This window comes from Triticum dicoccoides, chromosome 5B (assembly GCF_002162155.2).
Source record: "Triticum dicoccoides isolate Atlit2015 ecotype Zavitan chromosome 5B, WEW_v2.0, whole genome shotgun sequence".
Lineage (NCBI taxonomy): Eukaryota > Viridiplantae > Streptophyta > Magnoliopsida > Poales > Poaceae > Triticum > Triticum dicoccoides.
The window spans coordinates 22537054-22559157 of record NC_041389.1 but is presented as its reverse complement, the minus strand read 5'-3'; the positions used below and the strand labels follow the sequence as shown (position 1 = coordinate 22559157).

At 47.4% G+C, this 22104-nt stretch overlaps 1 pseudogene; it reads right to left on the bottom strand.

Annotated features, from left to right (window-relative positions):
- Window positions 1–22104, bottom strand: part of LOC119308935 — a 111027-nt pseudogene that overhangs the window by 78115 nt on the left and 10808 nt on the right.

The window sequence follows — 22104 nt, the reverse complement described above, 5'->3', positions numbered from 1 at the left end:
GAAAGCTTTTGCTTGGATCTTCGTTGAACATCTTCTTTATCTTGTTCTTCTTCTTGGCCTTCTTCATTGTTGGCGTTGTCGTCCTCTTGTCGTGGTGGAGAAGGAGCTTGTTGACGTTCATCTTGATGCACTTCCTCGTTTTCTTCATCTTGGTGTGTCCCACTTGTGGATGCTTCCGTATCAACTCTTGGTTCACCTTGTCGTGAAGTAGAAGCTTCCACTTGGATGGATGAGGTACTCTCCTTCACCTCCGTTGGACGGACCTTGCCAATAGACAAGTCTTGGATTGCTTCCGAAGGATCTTTGTCTCCTACATAAATTGGCGATTGCTCTACTTGCGAGCCGTTAGATTCATCAAACTTCACATCTACCATCTCTTCAACCTTTCGGGTGAAATTGTTGTAGACACGATAAGTGTGAGAGTTTGAGCCATAACCTAGTAGGAAACCTTCATGAGACTTAGGAGCAAATTTAGAATGACGATGCTTATCAAGAATGTAGCACTTTGAGCCGAATACTCGAAAGTATCCAACTTGGGGTTTGCTACCGATGAGGAGCTCGTATGTCGTCTTGTCGAGTAGCTTGTGAAGATACAATCGATTTGCTGCATGACAAGCTGTCTCAACCGCTTCTGCCCAAAAGTGCTTCGGCGTCTTGTACTCATCAAGCATCGTTCTTGCCATTTCGATGAGGTCCGGTTCTTCCTCTCAACAACTCCATTTTGTTGAGGTGTGTACGTAGCCGAGAACTCGTGTGAAATCCCTTCTTCGTCAAGAAAGGTGTCCACATTTGCGTTCTTGAACTTCGTTCCGTTGTCGCTGCGAACCTTCTTGATCTTCACTTCAAATTGGTTTTGGGCCTTCCTAGCGAAGTTTTTGAAGATCTTCTGGACCTGCGATTTATCATCGAGAAAGAACACCCACGTAAATCTGGAAAAATCATCAACTATAACTAGACCAAAAGAATTTCCACTGAGACTCTTGTAAAAGTTGGGACCAAAGAGATCCATGTGAAGTAGCTCGAGTGGCCTCTTTGTGGTCATGATGTTCTTCACGGGATGCCTTCCTCCAACCTGTATACCTGCTTGACAAGCACTTCAAAGTATATCCTTATCAAATATGACATCATTACCTCCAAGGATATGATTTCCCTTTATAAGCTTGTCAAGGTTTCGCATACCAACATGACCTAATCGTCTATGCCATAACCAGCCTTTTGAGGATTTAGCAATGAAGCAAGTTTTAGGTTGGGCCTTTTTAGTGAAATCAACAATGTATAGATCACCTCTGCGCACATCCGTAAAGACCATATTATGATTGTCTCGACGAAACACTTGGAAATCTACTTCAGTAAATAGGACATTGAAACCGAAATCAGCAAGTCTAGATACTGAAAGTAAGTTGTACACAAGAGATTCAACACGCATAACATTTTGTATGGAGCTATCATGTGATATGGCCACCTTACCGAGGCCAACCACCTTACCCTTTGAGTTGTAACCAAAAGTGACATACTTTCGAGGACTATCATTATCAGCAAGCTCACGAAACATGTCTTTATCTCCGGTCATGTGATCGGTACGTCCACTGTCAAGAACCCATTCCTTTCCTCCTGACATATATCCCTGAAGATTTTCCATAAGACCAAAATGTCTCATTGCATCATCAAGATCGAAGTCACTATCATCATCCTCATCATAGTATCCATGTTCAACTTCGTCATGTGGTGGATCAAATCCTAGAGAGGGTGATTCATTAGAGTGAGTTTGACAATGATCTTTCCTATGAATTTTTATGGCTTCGGAAATTATATCACTAATAATACCAACATTTCCTTTGGCACGCATAAGGTTTGTAAGCTCAAATAGACAATCACCAAACATAGGATCACTAGTATTCATTTTACTCAAAGCAATGGACTTATGAAGAATTTCATCAATATTTTTCAAGGAATAATCTGGAAATCGTTCCTCAAGAAATTTCCATATGGTGTAGGAACACTTAAAAGTAGGCAAACATCTAATCAAGTTTCTAGGCAATCCTCTAATAATAAGTTCAACAGTTCTAAGATTCCTAACCATGTCAATTGACTCATCATGGGTAGGATGCATAGGATAAATATAAGGTGCACAAGGGCTAGCAATGTACTTGTTCAAATGATATTGATTGAAAATTACAAGCATCTCATTTTTCCACTCATGAAATACTCTCCATCAAGAATAGGCACTCTATGTCTAAGACTCCCCAAAGTAGACTCATCCATCTTCCTCCAATGGTGATTAAACCAAGGCAATGGAGACCAATGCTCTGATACCACTTGTAGTACCTTGAGAAGAGGTGTCTAGAGGGGGGTGATTAGACACTAAGAGCCAAAGTTGCAATTTTTAACTTCTTTAAAGTTTGAGTGGAGTTTAGGCACAAGTTTAACATTCACAATACATATCAAGCAAGCATGCAAAGAGTATATGAGCAGAGGAAAGTAAAGCATGCAACTTGCAAGAATGTAAAGGGAAGGGTTTGGAGGATTCAAACACAATTGGAGACACAGATGTTTACATCCACGTTGATGGAGACTTCAACCCACGAAGGGTAATGGTTGCGCGAGTCCACGAAGGGCTCCACCCACGAAGGGTCCACGAAGAGCAACCTTGTCTATCCCACCATGGCCATCGCCCACGAAGGACTTGCCTCACTAGCGGTAGATCTTCACGAAGTAGGCGATCTCCTTGCCCTTACAAACTCCTTGGTTCAACTCCACAATCTTGTCGGAGGCTCCCAAATGACACCTAGCCAATCTAGGAGACACCACTATCCAAGAAGTAACAAATGGTGCGTTGATGATGAACTCCTTGCTCTTGTGCTTCAAATGATAGTCTCCCCAACACTCAACTCTCTCTCATAGGATTTGGATCTGGTGGAAAGAGGGTGTGAGTGGAAAGCAACTTGGGGAAGGGTAGAGATCAAGATTCATATGGTAGGAATGGAATATCTTGGCCTCAACACATGAGTAGGTAGTTCTCTCTTAGAAATAGGATGCTGGAAGTGTAGGTTCAGTCTGATGGCTCTCTCCATGAATGAAGAGGAGGTGGAGGGGTATATATAGCCTCCACACAAAATCTAACCGTTACACACAATCCACCAAACTTGGTGGGACCGAATCGTTAAACTCGGTCAGACCGATTTAGCAAATAATGTGACCGTTAGGGTTTTCGGTGGGACCGAAATGCAACTCGGTATGACCGATTCGGTTAGGGTTAGGGCATAACGTTATCTCGGTAAGACCGATTACACAAAATCGGTGAGACCAATTTTGGTAATAAGCTTTCCAGAGAGTTGGTGAGGCAAACTCGGTTGGACCGATTATCAAACTCGGTGGGACAGATTTTGATAATAAGTCAACCAGAAGGTTTGCATTGTAATCTCGGTCGTACCGATTGCTCAAACTCGGTGAGACCGATTTTGATAATGGACATACACAGAGAGATTACAATCCCATCTCGGTGAGACTGAGATCCCTATCGGTAAGACTGATTTGCCTAGGGTTTGTGGGAGTGGCTAAGACATCCAAACTCGGTGGCGCCGGATAGGAAGAATCAGTGGGGCCAAGTTTGACTTTAGGTTTAGGACATATGTGTGGAAGTGGGAAAGTAGTTGAGGGTATTTGGAGCATATCACTAAGCACTTGAAGCAAGAGGCTCATTAAGCAACACCTCATCCCTTCTTGATAGTATTGGCTTTTCCTATAGACTCAATGTGATCTTGGATCACTAAAATGTAAAATGAAGAGTCTTGAGCTTGAAGCTTGAGCCAATCCTTTGTCCTTAGCATCTTGAAGGAGTTCCCACATCCTTTAGTCCATGCCACTCCATTGTTGAACTTATCTGAAATATACTAGATAAAAGTGTTAGTCCAACAAGAGATATGTTGACATTATTTACCAAAACCACCTAGGGAGAACTTGTGCTTTCAATGAGCACAGTTGACATCTCGGAAGAAGTCAAAGTGTTGAAGGTGATCCGACACATTTGCCGGGAGGTTTCAAGAGGATGCAATCAAACAACAACGACAACAAGCAAGGAAATGACAAAGTGGCAAGTTATAGGATCAATATATAAGATGCAAGCTCGGAACCAAAGTTGCCTTTCAAGACAAGAAACATGATGTTGAAAGCTCGACGTAAGTTGTTCTCACACACTGAAGAATTCGTGCACTACAGAAGGACGAGGTAGCACAATTAAATATAGCAAGACCAGGATGCGGCCGATAGTCTAGGAATGACTAGATTAGGTTCAGAATTTCCCGGTAAAAATACTAGGGGTATTTGATTTGTAGGGAATAATTTCACTAGTCTATGTCCTCGGTTGACAACAATCCAGAACCTGTAGACTGATTACGACAAGGAAAGACATTACTTCAACAAAGTTAGTAAGAGGCGGTGCAATGGCCAGACATCTTTGAGATACCAGGGGTAATACTCGAAGGTATAACATGATAGAAGTAGAACCGGGTCATTGACCTGTGACAGTAGATACTTCAACCTTGCCAAAAATAGACGAGGCATTGGAATGAATTCCCATAAGATATATCAGATTAGGACAGCATGGTCGGAACCATAACTATAAGGAATCAATTCAAGAATACCGAAAGAATCATATAGCTAGATAATCATTTTGCAAGAAGCCAATGAGACGATCTACATAATTTTCATTGGCATGAACACAAAGTTCAAGGTTGTCAGGACCGGATTTTCCTGTTATTAATTTCCCAAAAAATGGCCCTTGTGCTCACCAGCCCCAGGATTACTGTTAGCTGATGAGACACCAACTTGATACAGAAACTCCAAGCAAATTACACAATATGTAGTACAAGACCATTCTGGCCTATGAGTACAACACAAGGCTTCTAGTGGTTGATGGCGGAAGCGGTTTTTGGTTCTTCTGCGATTATGGGACTCCATTTCCCACAGGAACAGCTCACCAGGATAACTCCTATCTTCGCGAGGCAGCTATCACTATTGCTTAGGTTCCGGGGCTGTCATCGTAGCACTCCTCTCCAAGCAAGAAATCTGGCCAAGACAATAGCCAGGGACAAGCCAGTGAGTACTTTGAATGTACTCACAAACATTATGAACACAGGTATAACATAACAAATGATAATCATGCTCTGAGATATTCTATGACCACAATGTTAGTCAAAAAAATCCCCTGATGCATGCAACTAGGTTATTTATATACAACATGAATATGCAATAACAGAGTAGAAGTAAAATGCATCGATCGGGTGTCTGAAGCGACACCTCGAAAGGATAGTAAATAACAAGCATGCCTTAGCTGGGCGTCTGAGAGACACCACATAAAGGGCTTATAAATAATAGCAATAACGAGCATGCCACAGTCGGGCGTCTCAGCGACACCACATAAAGGGCTTATAAAGTAAATAAATAACAAGCATGCCACACTCGGGCGTCTCAGCAACACCACATAAAGGGCTTATCAAGTAAATAAATAACAAGTATGCCACAGTCGGGCGTCTCAGCGACATCACATAAAGGGCTTATCAAGTAATTAAATAACAAGTATGCCACAGTCGGGCGTCTCAGTGACACCACATAGAGGGCTTATAAATGATTTAATCACAGTGAATATCCAGGAGGTAGAACCGTCCCAGGGATACTCAATAATACAAATAATGTAAATGGTTAGTCCATAATAGTAATAATCATAATCATCATAAGTCACAAGTCATGATCCATGTTCTGGTTTAGCAGTTTCTCCTCCAAAGACCGACACTAAGACCGACACTTGACCCATCCCAAACTGTAGTCCTTAACCATGGACACGGCTATTCGAATAGATTTAACCTCTGCAGAGGGTGTACTCTTTACCCACGAGTAATGGATTACTGGAACAAAACTCGATCTACGGTCGACTCAGGAGGTTTAAGTATTCCCTGTATGATTAGCATAACAAATATATTTCAGCCAACAGAATCACCACTCATCATACCTTACTATGCCATACCAGACACAATCCTCTTGACGAAGACCGGAGACATTCTCATGCCTACCCAAGGCAGAGGCTTTCCCGGATTTCTTCCGGTAGGCATGAAAGGCATATGAGGGTGATTACTAACACAAGTATCAAATTCCAATAGCACGGAATCATCAATATGCACTTATGAGTATGTTCATATCCTCACATAAAATAACGAAACTCCGAGATAAGGGTGTCGTAACCGTATCAAACATCACACGACAATATTATGATACGGTTCAGAATGCTTGCCTTCAAGTTGTGGAGAGGCAGGGTGCATTCCAAAACTTTTGAAAGTTTTCTTCTCTCTCCAACAAATCTTTGAGTTTACGCCTCCATTTAAATCATGTGGACCGGCGTGGGGGTCACTGATAGTGGGTCCAGGGGGCCCACTGGTCAGGTTTGACCGGTCGCCCCCGCCTCCTTCCTCCTCTGGCCGAACATAGGCGGGGCTCCGGTGATCGTCGCTGGCGATTGGTGGCTCCTCGCGGCTGCGGAGGGCAGGGATGGATCCGCCAGTCCAGGGCGGTCCTCCTGGTGGTTGCTAGGGTGGTGGGGGTGAAGGGAGTCACCGGCGGTGAGCTCCGCGGCGGACGGCAGCTTCGGGAGGAATTGGGGGTTCGGGCTATGGTGGCTCTCCGTCGAAGCTGAGGGTTTGGGCGGCTCTGCAAGACCAAGTGGAGTCGGGTGGTGGTGCTAGATGGGCGGGGGAGGGCCTGCTCGCGACGAACGGAGCCGGAGAGTGGCGGAGGCCAAACTGGCCGGAGGCGAGGAAGACGGCCTCCCGCCGTCGTCTGTTGGCTGTGACGGCCCTAGGGGGATGGCACGAGGTTGCTTGGGTGTCCGGATGGGCTTGGAGCTCCTTTTATAGGCGGTTGAGGTCGGTCCCGTGGCGGCCGGAGATAAGAGCGACGGCGAATCGCCGTTCTGTAGCTGCAGGGCCATGTGTCGAGGCTGGGGGTGGCGGCAGGGGCTAGCGGAAGAGCGGGTACTGCTCCAGGGGCGAGCTGGCGAGTGCGGGTCGCTCGGGCGGCGTCGTCCAGGGCAGGAGCCTGCTATGGCCAGCCGCTAGTGGCCACAGCCGACCTGACGGCGGCGCTGTGGAGCTCCAGGGGTGGCTCTGCGGTGAGGGACGGGCGGGCGTGCTGGCTGTGAGTGGGGAAGGTCCAGAGCGAGCGCGGGGAGGCGGCAGTGAGACGCGGTGGCTCGGTGCGCGCGCGTGCAAAACGTGCGATCTGGGCACGCCCAGAGCACGGACGCTGCGTGTTCGGCAAAATGACAAGGCATGCCAGAGGGCTCCAAAACACATGAGGGTTAGGAGGGTGGGGCTATAGGCTAGGGTAAAGCCATGGGACATGCTGGTTAGGCCATTAGGGTAACTACATAATGCAAGTCCAAAAGCATGCCAAAACTAGCCATGCTCCTACCCTGTTAGATGAAATGACAAGTGCCTCTAGGCTTCTCTTGGGGTGGCCAAAAACTCCAGACCAGTGTCTCTTCAGGTGTAGGTGATGGTGGCAAGGTTAGTTTGTCAAAAACAAAAACTTGTTAGTGCATGGTTTTAAGAAAACGAAATCTGGACAGGAACTAGAGGCTATCATTTCATGGACCAAAAATACCCCAATGGGTCCATTCTCCTTGACTTAAGGGTTTTGTAGGGTGGACTATAAGCAGGAAAAAGAACCATAGCCAGCAGAGCAAAATAAAATGGGGTTGCAGTAGAAAATGCCAAAGTAGATCAAAGAGCAAAAGAGGATGGTTTGCTCAAAAAAATTCAAAGAACATCAATGGGTTTTTGCACAAAGTTGAATTATATACTCCTACTGACCTCCCCTAATTTTTGTGGAAGTTTTGAAATTATATTTAAAGAGTTTGTAATGCAAAAGAGCAACTGGTCCAAATTCGAAAACTTGGGGTAAAACTCAAAATCTCCAAATGACTAAAGGATATTTTCGCATAAAAGTTATTTAGGAACATCACATGTCATCCCCAAATTTTGGTGAAAATTTTAAATGCATTTATCAAATGGTTGCAGTGCAAAAGAAGCCCTAAAACTTATGAAAAATCATTTAAAAGAATAAAGCTCAGGAAAAACAATTATGCAAATAAATCCACTGATAAAAGAATTGTTTTTCTTGAGAGGGTATACAAGTCCAATAATATTTTTTTGGAAAGTTTTGACTTTGGAGGAAAACTCCACAATATTAAAGAAAAGATTAGCTCTGAAGTCAAAAGATAATTTCCAGAAATGAAAATTTAATTTCATGGCCAAATTTTAATAAACAAATCATGGTTAAAATTTTGGGGTGTTACAACACTACCCCCTTAAGAAAAATCTCGTCCTCGAGATTTGCTAAGGGCTGTTTTGAAAAAAAAGATACTCCTACTATTTTTTAAAAAAAATCACCAAACTAACCACCATACTTATGCAATTAAAACGTGGCTATAGTAAGGCGGCAATTAATAGTGTAAAACTATAGTGTGAAATACTGGTGTTGCATGGAAAAATCTATGAAAAATTCCACTATTAGTTACAGTAAAAATTTTGGTTAAAAAAAATCTAAATTACCAAAATATGTTGGTCGTACCCGATAGTACAGCACTCTCTCTGGCTGACAGGTGGACCCGGGGCCCACTGTCGGCCTCTTCTTCTACCTCTGGCTCTCTCTTATCCATCTCTCTCGTGCGCTTTTCCGCGCTTTCCACACCGGCGACGGCTAGCGCGTAGGGCATCTAGGCCGTACCGTGGTAGTGTGCGGCGTGCTAGCTGCCGGCGCAGCGTGCACTCACCTCGCGGGCCAGTGCGCTGTCAGCACTGATCGCGGATTCGCCTCCAAACATCGGCTATAGAGCGACGAGCGGCGCTGGTGGACTTCACCCAGCGTACACCGATCTCGAGATATTAAACGGCCGAGGTGCTCCTTTCTTCTTCCTCACACCTGAATTCGCTTCTTCTTCCCTTTCCTTCTCCTCCATTTATGCTTGCAGGAGCTCGAGATGAGGCTCTAATGGCGGAGGCGATGCCGGACTGGTACGTGATCCTGATGTGCGGAGGGTTGGCGGCGTTGTTGGGGTTCTCTGTGCTCTTGTGCGTGATGATCTTCGATGATCGTCGTGATGCTGCCACTCGAGTGTTAGCTCTCCGCGGTGGCGGCGATCACGAGGATTAGGTGCGGTGTCAGGGGCTAACTGTTGTGAGGGTGCCAGAGGTAACTTGTACCCGAGTAAACGGCCATTAATCTCTCTGTCAGAGGTTGTGTGCGCTAGGGAGGTGACCAGTTAGGTGCAAAATGTATACGGGCATTTGCAATTAGTGCATGTGGTTGAGTGGTTGTGGAGGTGCGTCTGCTGTCGTGGTGCTGCGTGAATAAATGTCTATGTTGGGAAGAGATATATGCCGCAACAACTCAGGAAAAATTTACAGAAGTAAAAACCACTTACATTAATTGAAACTAAAAATTTAATTCAGTGCACAAATTTTGGATACCACGCATAAATTGCAACATATAAATGAAAACTGAGACAATAAACATAGCAGTGACGTTTACAATGACAATGGTAAATGGACAGGGTCCTGAGAAAACGTCTCTGGAATTGGGGCACACTCTTCCTCTATCGGAGGAAGAGGATTGACTAGTCGATGAATGAGTCTCTCCTGGTTGGGCCTTAGTGGTCTGTCGATGGTGATCTGAGGATTTAAATCAGCGAGGCTCTAGAGATAACCCATTACTCGCTGGGTCAAACGCTCTTGAGCGATGACATACTGGGCAAGGTTGGCCAGTACTGGGTCTCTCTCGATTCGCCCACCAGGAAAAGATGCTACTTCTCCGGGTGTTGCGTGACTCGGAAAGTAATAATACCCTCGATCGCTGGCATAGGGTACTGCAAATCAAAGGCGAGCAAGTGCTTCATACGCAGCAGCTTCTATGGCCATAAGCGGAGTTGGCATAGATTTCCCCACGAAGGAAACTTCCGTTGGGTCTTGGTTTGGGTTTGCGGGAGGGATGTGCACCACTGCCCAATATTTCCAGGTGGAAGGGGTGATCCTTGATTTGAGCAACTCGTACTGGGGTGGGTGGATAGCACTCATGGTACTGCAGGTAAAGTCCCACAAAATTTTAACAAAGCTACCTGGAGTTGCCTTTGGAGTCCTCAGATAAATACTGGGGCTCGGCATGGTAAGGAAATGGTTGTGAAAGTTGTGCACAAGGTGAGGGGTACTTGGCAAGGTCACGAGGTGGCCTTTTATATAGCATTGGGGATGGGTTATTTACCGTGGTGAAGAGTAACTAGTTTGTCGGTTCTACTCTATGGGGGTCGGGGTCAATGCTACAGGTACACATATCTCACAAAAGCGACGTATTACTGTGGGTGTCGTCGAGGTTGGCTTTTTTTTGGTAGTTGTGCCCGAAATTAAGAATGCGACCGCATGCTAACATATTTATGCAAGGCTACTATTCAAAACAGAGGCACACAAGCAGGATGCTTTTATTCAAGGCGAGGCAAGATTACATAATTACAGGGCGTGGGCATACTGAGACTCGGTACCACTCGAGTGACTTAGTCTACCTCGTAAATATCTAAGCGGGCCTGCCTTGTGGACGTCGAGGCTTCTCCACGGGTTTCACCGTCGGGATTAGCTGGAGGGGGTTGAGGGTCTGCAGGGTCGGGGTAGCAATGATGACCATCCCGGGGATTGTTGACCACAATGCCGCTGGAGCGTGTTCCCAAAAGGCGACGAAGCACCACTGGGGACACCAAAGTATTTTGGTCGTTGGCTGGGGCAGACCTCAAGGCCTCGATCGGGTGTCCGAACAGCACGACTGGGTTGTCGGCGTCGGGCTCGTCTTTTCCTCTTGCTCGGGCTCGGCGAACCAGTTCTCCACGAGCTGCGATCAGATCAAGGGTGATTTGATCAAACAGTTCCTCTAGTGCACCTACATAGCGCACTAGAGGAACAAAGAAGGATCCGTCTTGTGATCTCCGTTGGCAACTTGGGGTGGCCTACCATACCAGTCACGGCTGGGGTAGTAGTAGAACGAGCGGCAGTTAACTCTGGGCGACAAGTGCCGGAGTTGAACTACGGCCTCTCGAGCAGCTAGTTGGATGGCTTGTGGCTCAAAGGAAATTGTCCTTCCGGTGAACCTGTAGGGGCGTTCTGGTGATAGACCCCTAACATAGACGTGCACAGTGGCCCAGAATTGACGGCTCTCACCGCTCATGGGTCCTTGGTACACAACATAATCTGGGGGCTCTTCAAATGCAAAGGCACGGCGGGTGCGGTTTGCTAGCACGGTCACAAAACCTCCAAGGTTGGTTGCTGTGGTCTCATTGTGTACGATAGGGCCAGGCATTATAGCTCGGCTTGGGGAACAGGCTGTGTTGTGTTGTGTCGAGGCTAGCATGCACTTTTTATAGAAAAAGGGGACGGAGTCTTCCTTCACACGCTTGCGAATGAGACAATCTAGGTGTCGGCCACTGGCGCGTGATCGACAGGCTAGGCTGATAGGTTGGGCACCGACTGCCAAAAGGTGTCGGGTCACTGTGAGGCTATCTTGCATGGGAAGCTTGGCCGGGGCTAGGTTAAGGTCTGGTGGGTTGGTTAATCTAGGTTTTTTGCTCTAGCTAAGATAGGATTAGCCAATGGTCAGCCTGGCTCTGATACCAAGTTTGTCAGGACCGGATTTTCCGGGTATTAATTTCCCAGAAAATGGGCCTTGTGCTCAGCAGCCCTAGGATTACTGTTAGCTGATGAGACACCAACTTGATACAGACACTCCAAGTGAAATTACACAATATGTAGTACAAGACCATTCTGTCCTACGAGTACAACACAAGGATTCTAGTGGTTGATGGCGGAAGTGGATTGTGGTTCTTCTGCGACTATGGGACTCCATTTCCCACAGGAACAGCTGACCAGGATAACTCCTATCTTCGCGAGGCTGCTATCACCGTTGCTTAGGTTCCGGGGCTGTCATCACAACGCTCCTCTCCAAGCAAGAAATCTGGCCAAGACAATAGCCAGGGACAAGCCAGTGAGTACTTTAAATGTACTCGCAAACATTATGAACACGGGTATAATATACCAAACGATAATCATACTCTGAGATATTCTATGACCATAACGTCAGTCAAAAAAATCCCTGATGCATGCAAGCAGGTTATTTATATAGAACATGAATATGCAATAACAGAGTAGAAGTAAAATGCATCGATCGGGTGTCTGAAGCGACGCCTCGAAAGGATAGTAAATAACAAGCATGCCTCAGTTGGGCGTCTGAGCGACACCACATAAAGGGCTTATAAATAATAGCAATAACAAGCATGCCACAGTCGGGCGTCTCAGCGATACCACATAAAGGGCTTATAAAGTAAATAAATAACAAGCATGCCACAGTCGGGTGTCTCAGCGACACCACATAAAGGGCTTATCAAGTAAATAAATAACAAGTATGCCACGGTCGGGCGTCTCATCGACACCACATAAAGGGCTTGTCAAGTAAATAAATGACAAGTATGCCACAGTCGGGTGTCTCAGCGACACCACATAGAGGGCTTATAAATGATTTAATCACAGTGAATGTCCAGGAGGTAGAACCGTCCCAGGGATACTCAACAATACAAATAATGTAAATGGTTAGTCCATAATAGTAATAATCATAATCATCATAAGTCACAAGTCATGATCCATGTTCTGGTTTAGCAGTTTCTCCTCCGAAGACCGACACTAAGACCGACACTTGACCCATCCCAGACTGTAGTCCTTAACCATGGACACGGCTATTCGAATAGATTTAACCTCTGCAGAGGGTGTACTCTTTACCGACGAGTAATGGATTCCTTTAGTCCATCGGGACTAATTCCATCTACAGTCTTTTAATTGAAAACGCACCTGACCCGCACACACCAGCTTAACTTACCGGCGTCTGGAATCACCCACGACACATGTCAAGCAAAACTCTAAGTGGGGAGGCTACAACCTCGATTAGCATGGGATCAAATTTATACCGCGCGCTACTAAGGGGTGCCTACCAGATGCAGCCGGTATCTTCCACCATGGCCTCTCTGTACGGTGTGTGCCAAGCACTACTAGAAAAACCCCTACTAATGGCGCACCTATTATGGCTATTAATGGCGCATCTGTGGTGCGCCATTGATAGCACGCCATTAGTAATTTTTACTAATGGCGCACCACCTGGTGCGCCATTAGTATCTGGTATACTAATGGCGCACCTCGGGTGCGCCATTAGTATATGCCAGGGTGCGCCATTAGTATGCCTCCCAGGGGCCATGTATACCCAGGTGCTTTGGCATACTAATGGCGCACCACCTCTGGATGCGCCATTAGTAACCGCGGCATACTAATGGTGCACTTCCCAGTGATGCGCCATTAGTATGCACTGTCATACTAATGGCGCACTGTCATGTGATGCGCCATTAGTATGAATATTAGGTTTTTTTTATTTTTTATTTTCTGTTTTTTGCACAGGTTACAAAATGTATAGTTTGACAAAATATAGACAGCACACATCAACAACAGATTCATCAAATGTATAGTCTTTGAATACAATTCATCATATTAGTCTCCGAATACAATTCATCATATTAGTCTCCGAATTGAAAAGACCGAACAAAGATAGAACATTATATTACAAGTCTCGAGACCGCGAGTAGCGAGTCTATCTTCACATTACAAGTCGATATCGATCATCTAAACTACCATCACATAGAAGAGAGCTGCGGTCATCATGATGAGCATCATCACAATGAAACTCGTCTTCATCCGGTTCCTCCAACGCTCCCTCCCCTCTCCCGCTAGATAGCGGGCGTATCTAGATTCGGCCTCGGCCCTAGTGGTGTACCCTTTGTAACTGTTACCGCCGAATCGGTGAACCTGTCTCCGACACTCCTCCCAGTCATCGTAGACTTCGGGAACCTTACCCTTGTACACGACATACGTCGACATCGCTATGCACTAGCCAAACGAAACGTTAGTACCAATTCACAGACAATACATAAGCAATATATAAGTATGCAACAGAACGATCGGAAGAGAAAAGCAAGACATTAATAGCATTGATTACATCTAAGTTGAACGACTCTCGAAACCAAAAAGACATACTACAAGTTCATTAAAGTTTAATTACAACATGAGCCAATCGATGTTTCAGAACTAGACAACTCGACTCAAGGGACCGGAGCGTGGATGAAGCCGCCGTCTATCGTGGGAGTCATGAAAGAACGGGCATTGTCATCCTGCATTTGTAGCATTGTGTCGATGTCACTGTTGGACGGTTGATTTCTGAGGTAGAACTGCCCCGAGGTACGAAGGACATCTTGATGGATGATTTCCGCAAACTCCGACTGGATGCGAAAGAATTCTCGTCGGAGGTCCGCGTCCTGGATTGCCGACACGCTCGCGGCCCAATCTTTGAGTTTACTCGGTAGAAGAAGTTATGATGGTCCCGTACGATCGCCCGCATGTGATGGATGGCGTAGTAGGCACCCTTCTGACCGCCAGGCGGCTGCTTGACGCAGCAGAACGTCGTATTGTGGGAGAACACGTGCTTGCCGTACTTACGAATAGGCCTGGTGAAGGTGCCTCCAGATTGGGCGTAGCCGGGGAGAACATCATCAAGAACCTTCTTGACATTTGTGTAGTCTACGTTCGACTGACGGTCCGGGTCGAAATACGTGGCCATAGAATATTTGGGGTTTAGGAGGATGAGCGTGCAACGTGTGTCACTGCAGAAAACACGGAATGTTAAAAGAAAAACGATCGAAATGTAAGAATTCATATGTTATGGGCTGGTTGAGGGGAGGACTTACTCGGGAAAGTAAGGCACGAGGAAGTTATCCTTATCTTGGTTTGCCCGAATGACGCCTTTGAGGTAAGAACTCGCGACTTGCCGGTCCCAAGCGCTGCCCAAGATCTTGGAAAGCATGTAGAAGGGGTCGACTATAACGATGTCCGGGGTCTTGTCGCGAATGATCTGCATCTCCATACTCAGCGAAAATAGCCGAACGAAGGTGTAGTGCAGCGGATGAAGGTTCAACATAGCGTGGATGTCATCAAAACGCAGGACGATCGTACGCCCGATGGAGTTATCCACAAAGCCCTTGCCCTCTGGCACCTTGGCCGCGAAAACAGGGTACGCCACATCCTTATTTCTGAGACGCCGCTTCTCCAAAGCAAGAACACTGTCATGCAGACTCCGCATAGCACCGGTTGCAGCATTGAGCATATTTGTCGGTAGCATCGCCCTACCCGCCACATGCACCCTCCTCGAGATATCCTGCGGTGAAGGTGGCCCGTCCTGAGCACGGATTGTACTCGGTGCCGGCTGGCTCGCACCCTTCTTAGTCTTTCTTTTGCGTGCCTTCTTCTTCTCCTGTAATGGGACCGAGTTCTGATCACAGACCGCCTTCTTGAGTGTGTTGGGGCTGATAATATTTCGCACCTCGCCTATCTGAGGCTCGGTGAAGTCGGCAGCTGGAGGCGTCTCCTGAGAGCTGAACACCAGACGGCGCCTGTTGCAACTTGGCTTCTCCGCGGTATGAGCTAGATCGCACATGTCTTTTGTTGGGTATGGTTCTTGAGAAGGAGGCCCCATGAAGTCGCCATCGTACCCATGCTCGGCAAAGTACTGATCGACATTGCCAAATGTATCATCGTCGTCGTCGTCGTCGTTCTGATCCTGTGCCATATGCATGTTTGGATCCAGTGGCATAGGGATGTCCGGCACCGTTACGGCGGTCTTGCCATGGGGCCGACTTGGCGCCGGCACGACTGGCGGTGTTGTCTTTGGGGTGGTGTCCCCCGTCCCCAAACGAATCTGGCTCTTCAGCCAAAGCAGGGGCCAGCTCAGGCAGGCGCTGAGGGTCATCACGTCTTCATCGTCGGCCCCGACGGGTCGAATCGGAGGTAACAAGTCATCGCAGCCTGGCAGCACCCGAACCAGTTGAACCCTAAACAAGTTGGGTGGCATCTGGGTACCGTGGAACAAGGGGTTGCCCGGTTGAACGATTTTGCCCTTGGCGACATCGACCAACTCGTTGTTCACGAAGTGGAGGACAGTGCACGGAACGTCGGCGGCGCCCTGCGGAAACATATAGGCCGTCACGGATGCCCAGTCAAAGGCAAGGAGATGAAGTCCTCGGCCAAGAGAGGCTTAATTAGTTACCGTGATGATGGCGTTGAGCTCGGCTAATGTCGAGGCACCGCCAACGGCGGGCGTGCAGTTGACGGAGGGGACGCTTGGTGAAGAGGTGCCGGCCGGCGTACACCCGGGTGCATTAAGCTCCCGTGCCGGCGTCGGAGACACCAATGCCGCCTCCGCCGGAGGCACCAATGGCCCCGCCATCGCATTATGCGAGTTGCTGGCCGTGAAGCTAGGAATCGGGGGCGGCCCCTGTTGGCCGCCCGCAATCCACGCACTCAACCCCGAGACCAAGGTAGGCACAAGGGCGGTGATTGTCGCTCCGAGTCGTTGTTCCACTTGCGCTTGGACAATCTCCGGAATCCGCGCCACCTGTGCCTTGAGTTCTTGAACCTCTCGCGCCTGGCTTTCCGAGCTGGTATTTTTCTCCTTCCGCACGCCAGCGGTATAGTATGACCCCCATTTTGTCGACAAGCCTTTGCCGGCCACACGACCAGCTGACGTCGGCTTACTGAGCTTATCCTTGTTCTTCATTACATTCAACCCCCTATTTAGAGTGGTGTCCCAAGGGTTGCTCTTAGTCGACTCCGCACTACTGCTTTCAGTCGCCTGCGGAAGGAATGTGAACCATTTAGAAATTTGGCTTCATTAATTAGAATGCAACCATATGGAGCTAATTACGCGGGGGTGTATTCCTTACCAGAACAAGCTCAAGCGCCCTGGTCTTCGGATCCGTGGTAAGCTCCTTTGTTATCGGGTCCTCCTTCTACCGGGCCCTGACATAGTTCCTAGTCTGCTTGTTACCACTGTATTTATCGAAGCGGGGCGGTAGGCCTTGCTCGGCACGGTCCGCGTCCTCCTTGTCCCATATAGGCTCCGCCACTTTGTAACCGCCGGGACCGAGTGTGTGTTCCCCTATGTTCAGCTCCCGCATTTGTTTCCCCCACTCACTTGATTGGGAGCTTGCGGTGCTCGAGCAATTGATCTTGAAGTCGTTGTAGTCATCTTCGGTGATCGAAGGATTTTTCTCCTTGATCTTCCGATAACTCTCACCTTTCTCGATCATTCTCTTCACATTGCTTTTCCAAGTAGACAGGGCCTTGCTCATCTTCGTGAGGGCAGCATTGTTCACTTTATTCCCTTTGAGGCTTGTGTTTTCAAATTCAGCGGGGAACTTGTATCGTTCGTGCAGCTTCGTGAAGAGGAGGTTGCGCAAATTCCCTCGGTCAGGATGCCTCAGGTTCTCGGTGTTGATCGAGACGGTGCTCCGGACAATGCACCCGAGCTGAAGCGAGTACCCCTTGACTATTCGTTCGGGCGCCGTTGGATTCCCGTTGGAGTCCACTTCAGTAACTTCCTCCTTGAGGGTGCGGAGCACGATCGGGCGCCGGTCCTTCCGTTGCCTCTTTGGTTGGCTGCCATCTGTGCGTGCGCCGCCATCATCAGTGGTGGCATCCTCGGCGGCACCATCAGTGGTGGCATCAGTGTGGTCATCCTCGGCGGCACCATCCGTGGTCTCAGGATCGGTGGGGAAGGCGGCGGCCTCATACAAGTGAGGTTGTTCCTCCATCTCCTTGGACAGCTCCCAGAATGCCTTGCCGCCCGAACCCCCAGCCTCATCGTTGTGGGCCATGTTTCTCTCTAAATAGAAACAAAGTTTGGTCAAAAAGTTGGTTATTGTCAAGGAACAAGATCTCTAAGTTGACCAAATAACCTAATTCTCGAGGAATGTCGCCAAAAAGTTGGTTATTGTCAAGGAACAATTGAGAGATGTTTGTGATATTGCCTAGGTGTTTTGGGATAGAACCTGTTAGTGTGTTGTTGCTAAGGTCCAAGTCCACGTTCTCAGGGTAACCTAGTTCTTGAGGGGTGTGTCTAGAAAGTTCACTCTTCTTTTTAGAAGACAAGCGTCTGAAATGGTATTGCCTTTCCTTAATTTGTACTATTTTTTAATTGTGTTGAATACTTATGTGGGTGAGTGTATCTGTAATTACTTTTTACTACACCGCAGGGTGTTCAAACACGCGGAGAGGATAAACGCTAGCAGGCTGATCATTGCATATCATTCATAACCATGAATGAAGGCTCAATGGACCAAGGAAAGAAAACCTACACAAACACAAGGATGACTATTGGAGACACTCAGGCCTGCTGCTTTGTGTTGATTGTTCAGAAGCTAGGGAATGTCCATTATATATAGATGCAGAGAAGCTTCGGCCGTGGTGAAGGTCAACCCCTATATTTTAATTGGAGGGCCAAGAGATAAGCTAAGCTGCAAATTATGAATCTGCGTCGAAAATTGCACCACATTCAGCATAGGGCAGGAGACGCCTACCCTAATGAATATGTTATTCTCACACCTCATCACTTGCTGAACTTGTAAATCATTTCCGTGAAAACAATCAAACGGTTTTCAGCGACAAGTGATACAAGGAACTAAACTGGGTTTCAGCTGTACATGGGCCAGAGTCGACTTGAGCAAATGTGTGTATGTGATGTGCCCCAACAGGGTAAACTTATTAAGATATACTCCAATCTTCATCAAGTTGCAGTTTTGAAACGTTGGCAGTTTTTCTAGCTGATGAAAGGAAACGATTTCCTTCCTGGACCATCGAGTCATGCACACGTTGGGTTAATGCGCAGTCGAACTCCGATGAATTAATTTTTATTTCGGTTGAGAATCGGGCACCTTCTAGGTCAAGAAAATTGGGCATGACCTTTGCTAATTTTCTTGACCTAGGAGTGCCCCATTTCTCAACCGCAATGGAAATTAATCAACGTTTCAGGAGAAAGGTGTTATTTCAGAAGATCACAAGTAGCAGCAGCATCACTTGACAAAATCACAACTAGCAGCAACAACTCGCAGATAGCAGCAGCAGCATCACTTGACAAGTAGTACAGCAGCAGCAGCATGCATGCACTGGTCCATGGCACAAAGTCCATGACCCAGAATAGAGCACTTTACTAAAAATGAAGAAGAAAAAAGGCATGCATGCACTGGTTGTAGCAAATCATCAGTTAATTAAGAATAGTTTTAGAGGTAACTAACTGAAACTATTTATCATGTTGACAACAGTAGCATGTGGACCTATCATGGTGATTTCATATCAAAATAGAGGAGTACTCCTGTTCATTTGGAGAACTCATACAACAATTGTTATGCATCAAACTTGGGATCAACAGTAGCATGTGACAAACAAATTATACATCAGGAATAAAGCATCAACTTTGTCAAGCGTATGAAATTGCTTAGGTTCAACAGAAAAAAAAAATGCCCTGTCAATTTTCAATGCCCTGTTTAATTGACCGAACAAGTGTTTTTATAGGCATAATACAGCAGCACAGCCCCATAATGATACCACGGCCCCCCTGTCTCATTGTAAATAGACAAGTAGTACTGTCCATCATGTATTATCTAATACTGTATATTCTTGCTAGGAGGAAGACCAACTTTCTGGGTAACTAGTGTATAAACTAAACAATATAGTCAATATCAGCCTGACAAAACAGAACTGAAAGCATTCTGAGGTTGAACAGAAACCTAATCAGGCAGTTTTACTAGACAAAGACGGCAGCAAACAAAATAACAGGCCAACCAATGAAACCTAAAGAAGAATGATCCAATTGACATCAAAGTACGCATTGACACCCACATTCCACAAGAAAATTGACAGCATGACCAATGAAACCTAAAGAAGCATGATCCAATTGACAGCAAGTATACATCAGCACACCTAGCATCACCATCTAGTCATAAAGCGCGTCCAGTTCATAATTACACCTAGTCAAGACTCAAGACAAGCTTAACTTTCAGGAAAGTTGATGCACATTTCCACGAAAGCCCACCAAACAAATTGCATTAGTTTCATAATTTGTAACGCAAAGGTGCAATGGATCCAAATAAATTCAGATGCAAAATGAGTACATAAGTGCCGAGGGGAGGAGAGGAGGAGAATTCAGATGCAAAAGCTCACCTTAGCAGCAGCTTGGATTCAATGGAGCTTGGAGGGGAGGAGACGGTGCCGAGGCCGTGCGGGAAATGACTGTGCTGCGCGGGTTTCTCCTCTCCTCTCCTCCTCGAGAGGATTGTGGCGGGCTGCTGCAATGGAGAAGGGGCTAGGGTTAGGATGGATAGAAGCAAGCAGCCGAGGGGGGAGGGGGCAGCTCACCTGGCTTGGCGTCGAGGGAGAGGAGGAGCCGCTCTCCTTGCTTGGCGTCAAAGGGGAGGAGGAGCCGCTCTGCTTGCTTGCTGTCATGCATTGTTGTCATAAAACTTTAATCAATCAACACATATACTAATATAGGCTAATCTGACCATATATTTGACATACATCAACAGAGTTTGTATTATTGCAGCAAGAATTCACACAAATATGGCAGCAATAATTCACACAAACACAACAACAATATGGTATCTATCTCACATATGGAAGCAAGCACAAACAGGGATTTGTACATCAGAAAAGTAGATTTTTACCTCACAGAGAGCTGCCGGGACAGAGCTTTGGCGAGGTAGGTGGTGCAGCTTGGATTAGCAGCAGCAGCAAGTTCCCGGAGTGAAGAGGCTCGTCGGGCGAAGGAGGAAGGGGGGATGGAGGCGTCCGTCGGTGGTGGCTGGCCGGTGCTCCTCTCCTCTTGTAGCTGCAGCGGCAGGAGAAGAGCCCCTGCCCGCGGAGTGGAGGGGATCTTCACGCGGACGGGGATAGAGCTCGAGGTGGTCCGCGGACGGCGGCGCCTGGTCGTCGCGGCGGAGGAGGGCCGGTGGTCGCGGGGACGACGGTGGTCGCGGCGACGATGTCGGGGTCGCGGGGTCGCGGGAGAGAAGAAGCACACGAGCAGCGGCGTGGTCGATGGGAGCAGCTCGAGCAGAGGTGGCGGCGGATCTGGCCGGCGTAGAGGGCGGCGGGGCGGCGGGGCGGCGGCGTCGGGAGAGGAGAGGGGAAGGGGATCGAGGGCGAGGGCTCGGGCGAGGGAGAGGAGAGGGGAAGGGGATCGAGGGCGAGGGCTCGGCCGAGGGAGAGAGAGGGGATCGAGGGCTCGGGCTCGGGCGAGGGAGAGAGAGGGGATGGGTACGAAGTAGGGGGGCACAATACTAATGGCGCACCACCCCTCGGTGCGCCATAAGTATATACATGCTAATGGCGCACCTCGGCCTGGTGCGCCATTAGTATTTTTTTTTATTTCCGCTCGAGCCAACAGGTTATCACCCATGTGACCTCATCCACATCAACTCCCCTCTACTAGCTCGACTGGTCAGGTGCCAGTTCTCACACCAGGAGGTCCTGGGTTCGATTCCTAGGCTCCACAAAAAAAAATTATGCATTTTAAATGGTGTTTGATACTTATTTGTTTTTAAATATGTTCAAACTTGTTTAAATCATAACAGTAATTTTTTTATAAGACAGTAATATATTTTTTTATAAGACAGTAATTTTTTTTATAAGACAGTAATTTTTTATAAGACAGTAATATTTTTTTAAAAAATATCATCAAACAGTAATGCCGGTGGAGCGGGGGAGGGTGCGGGGGGTCGGTGGCGGCGGTTGAGTAGGGGAGGGGTGCGGGGGGTCGGCGGCAGCGGTTGAGTAGGGGAATCGAGGGTGCGGGGGGTCGGCGGCGGCGGCCGGTGGACCGGGGGGTGCTCGGCGGCGAGGGGGACCGGATCTGGCGAGGTGGCATAGCGATCGAGATCGAGTGTCCATGAAATTTAAAAATATTCATGATAGTTCAAAAAGTTCCCATGAAATACAATCGAGAAATGAAGGCTGTGATTTATATACAATCGATCTTAGCTAGCTATCTGTTAACAATCTTCTTGCCCTTCTTTTTCGCAAATGGAGTTCTTCTGTGGAACGGACGTCCTTTAGGTAGGGTGGTCCTGCTTCTTCTTGTGGTGTATGCTGCTACTTCATC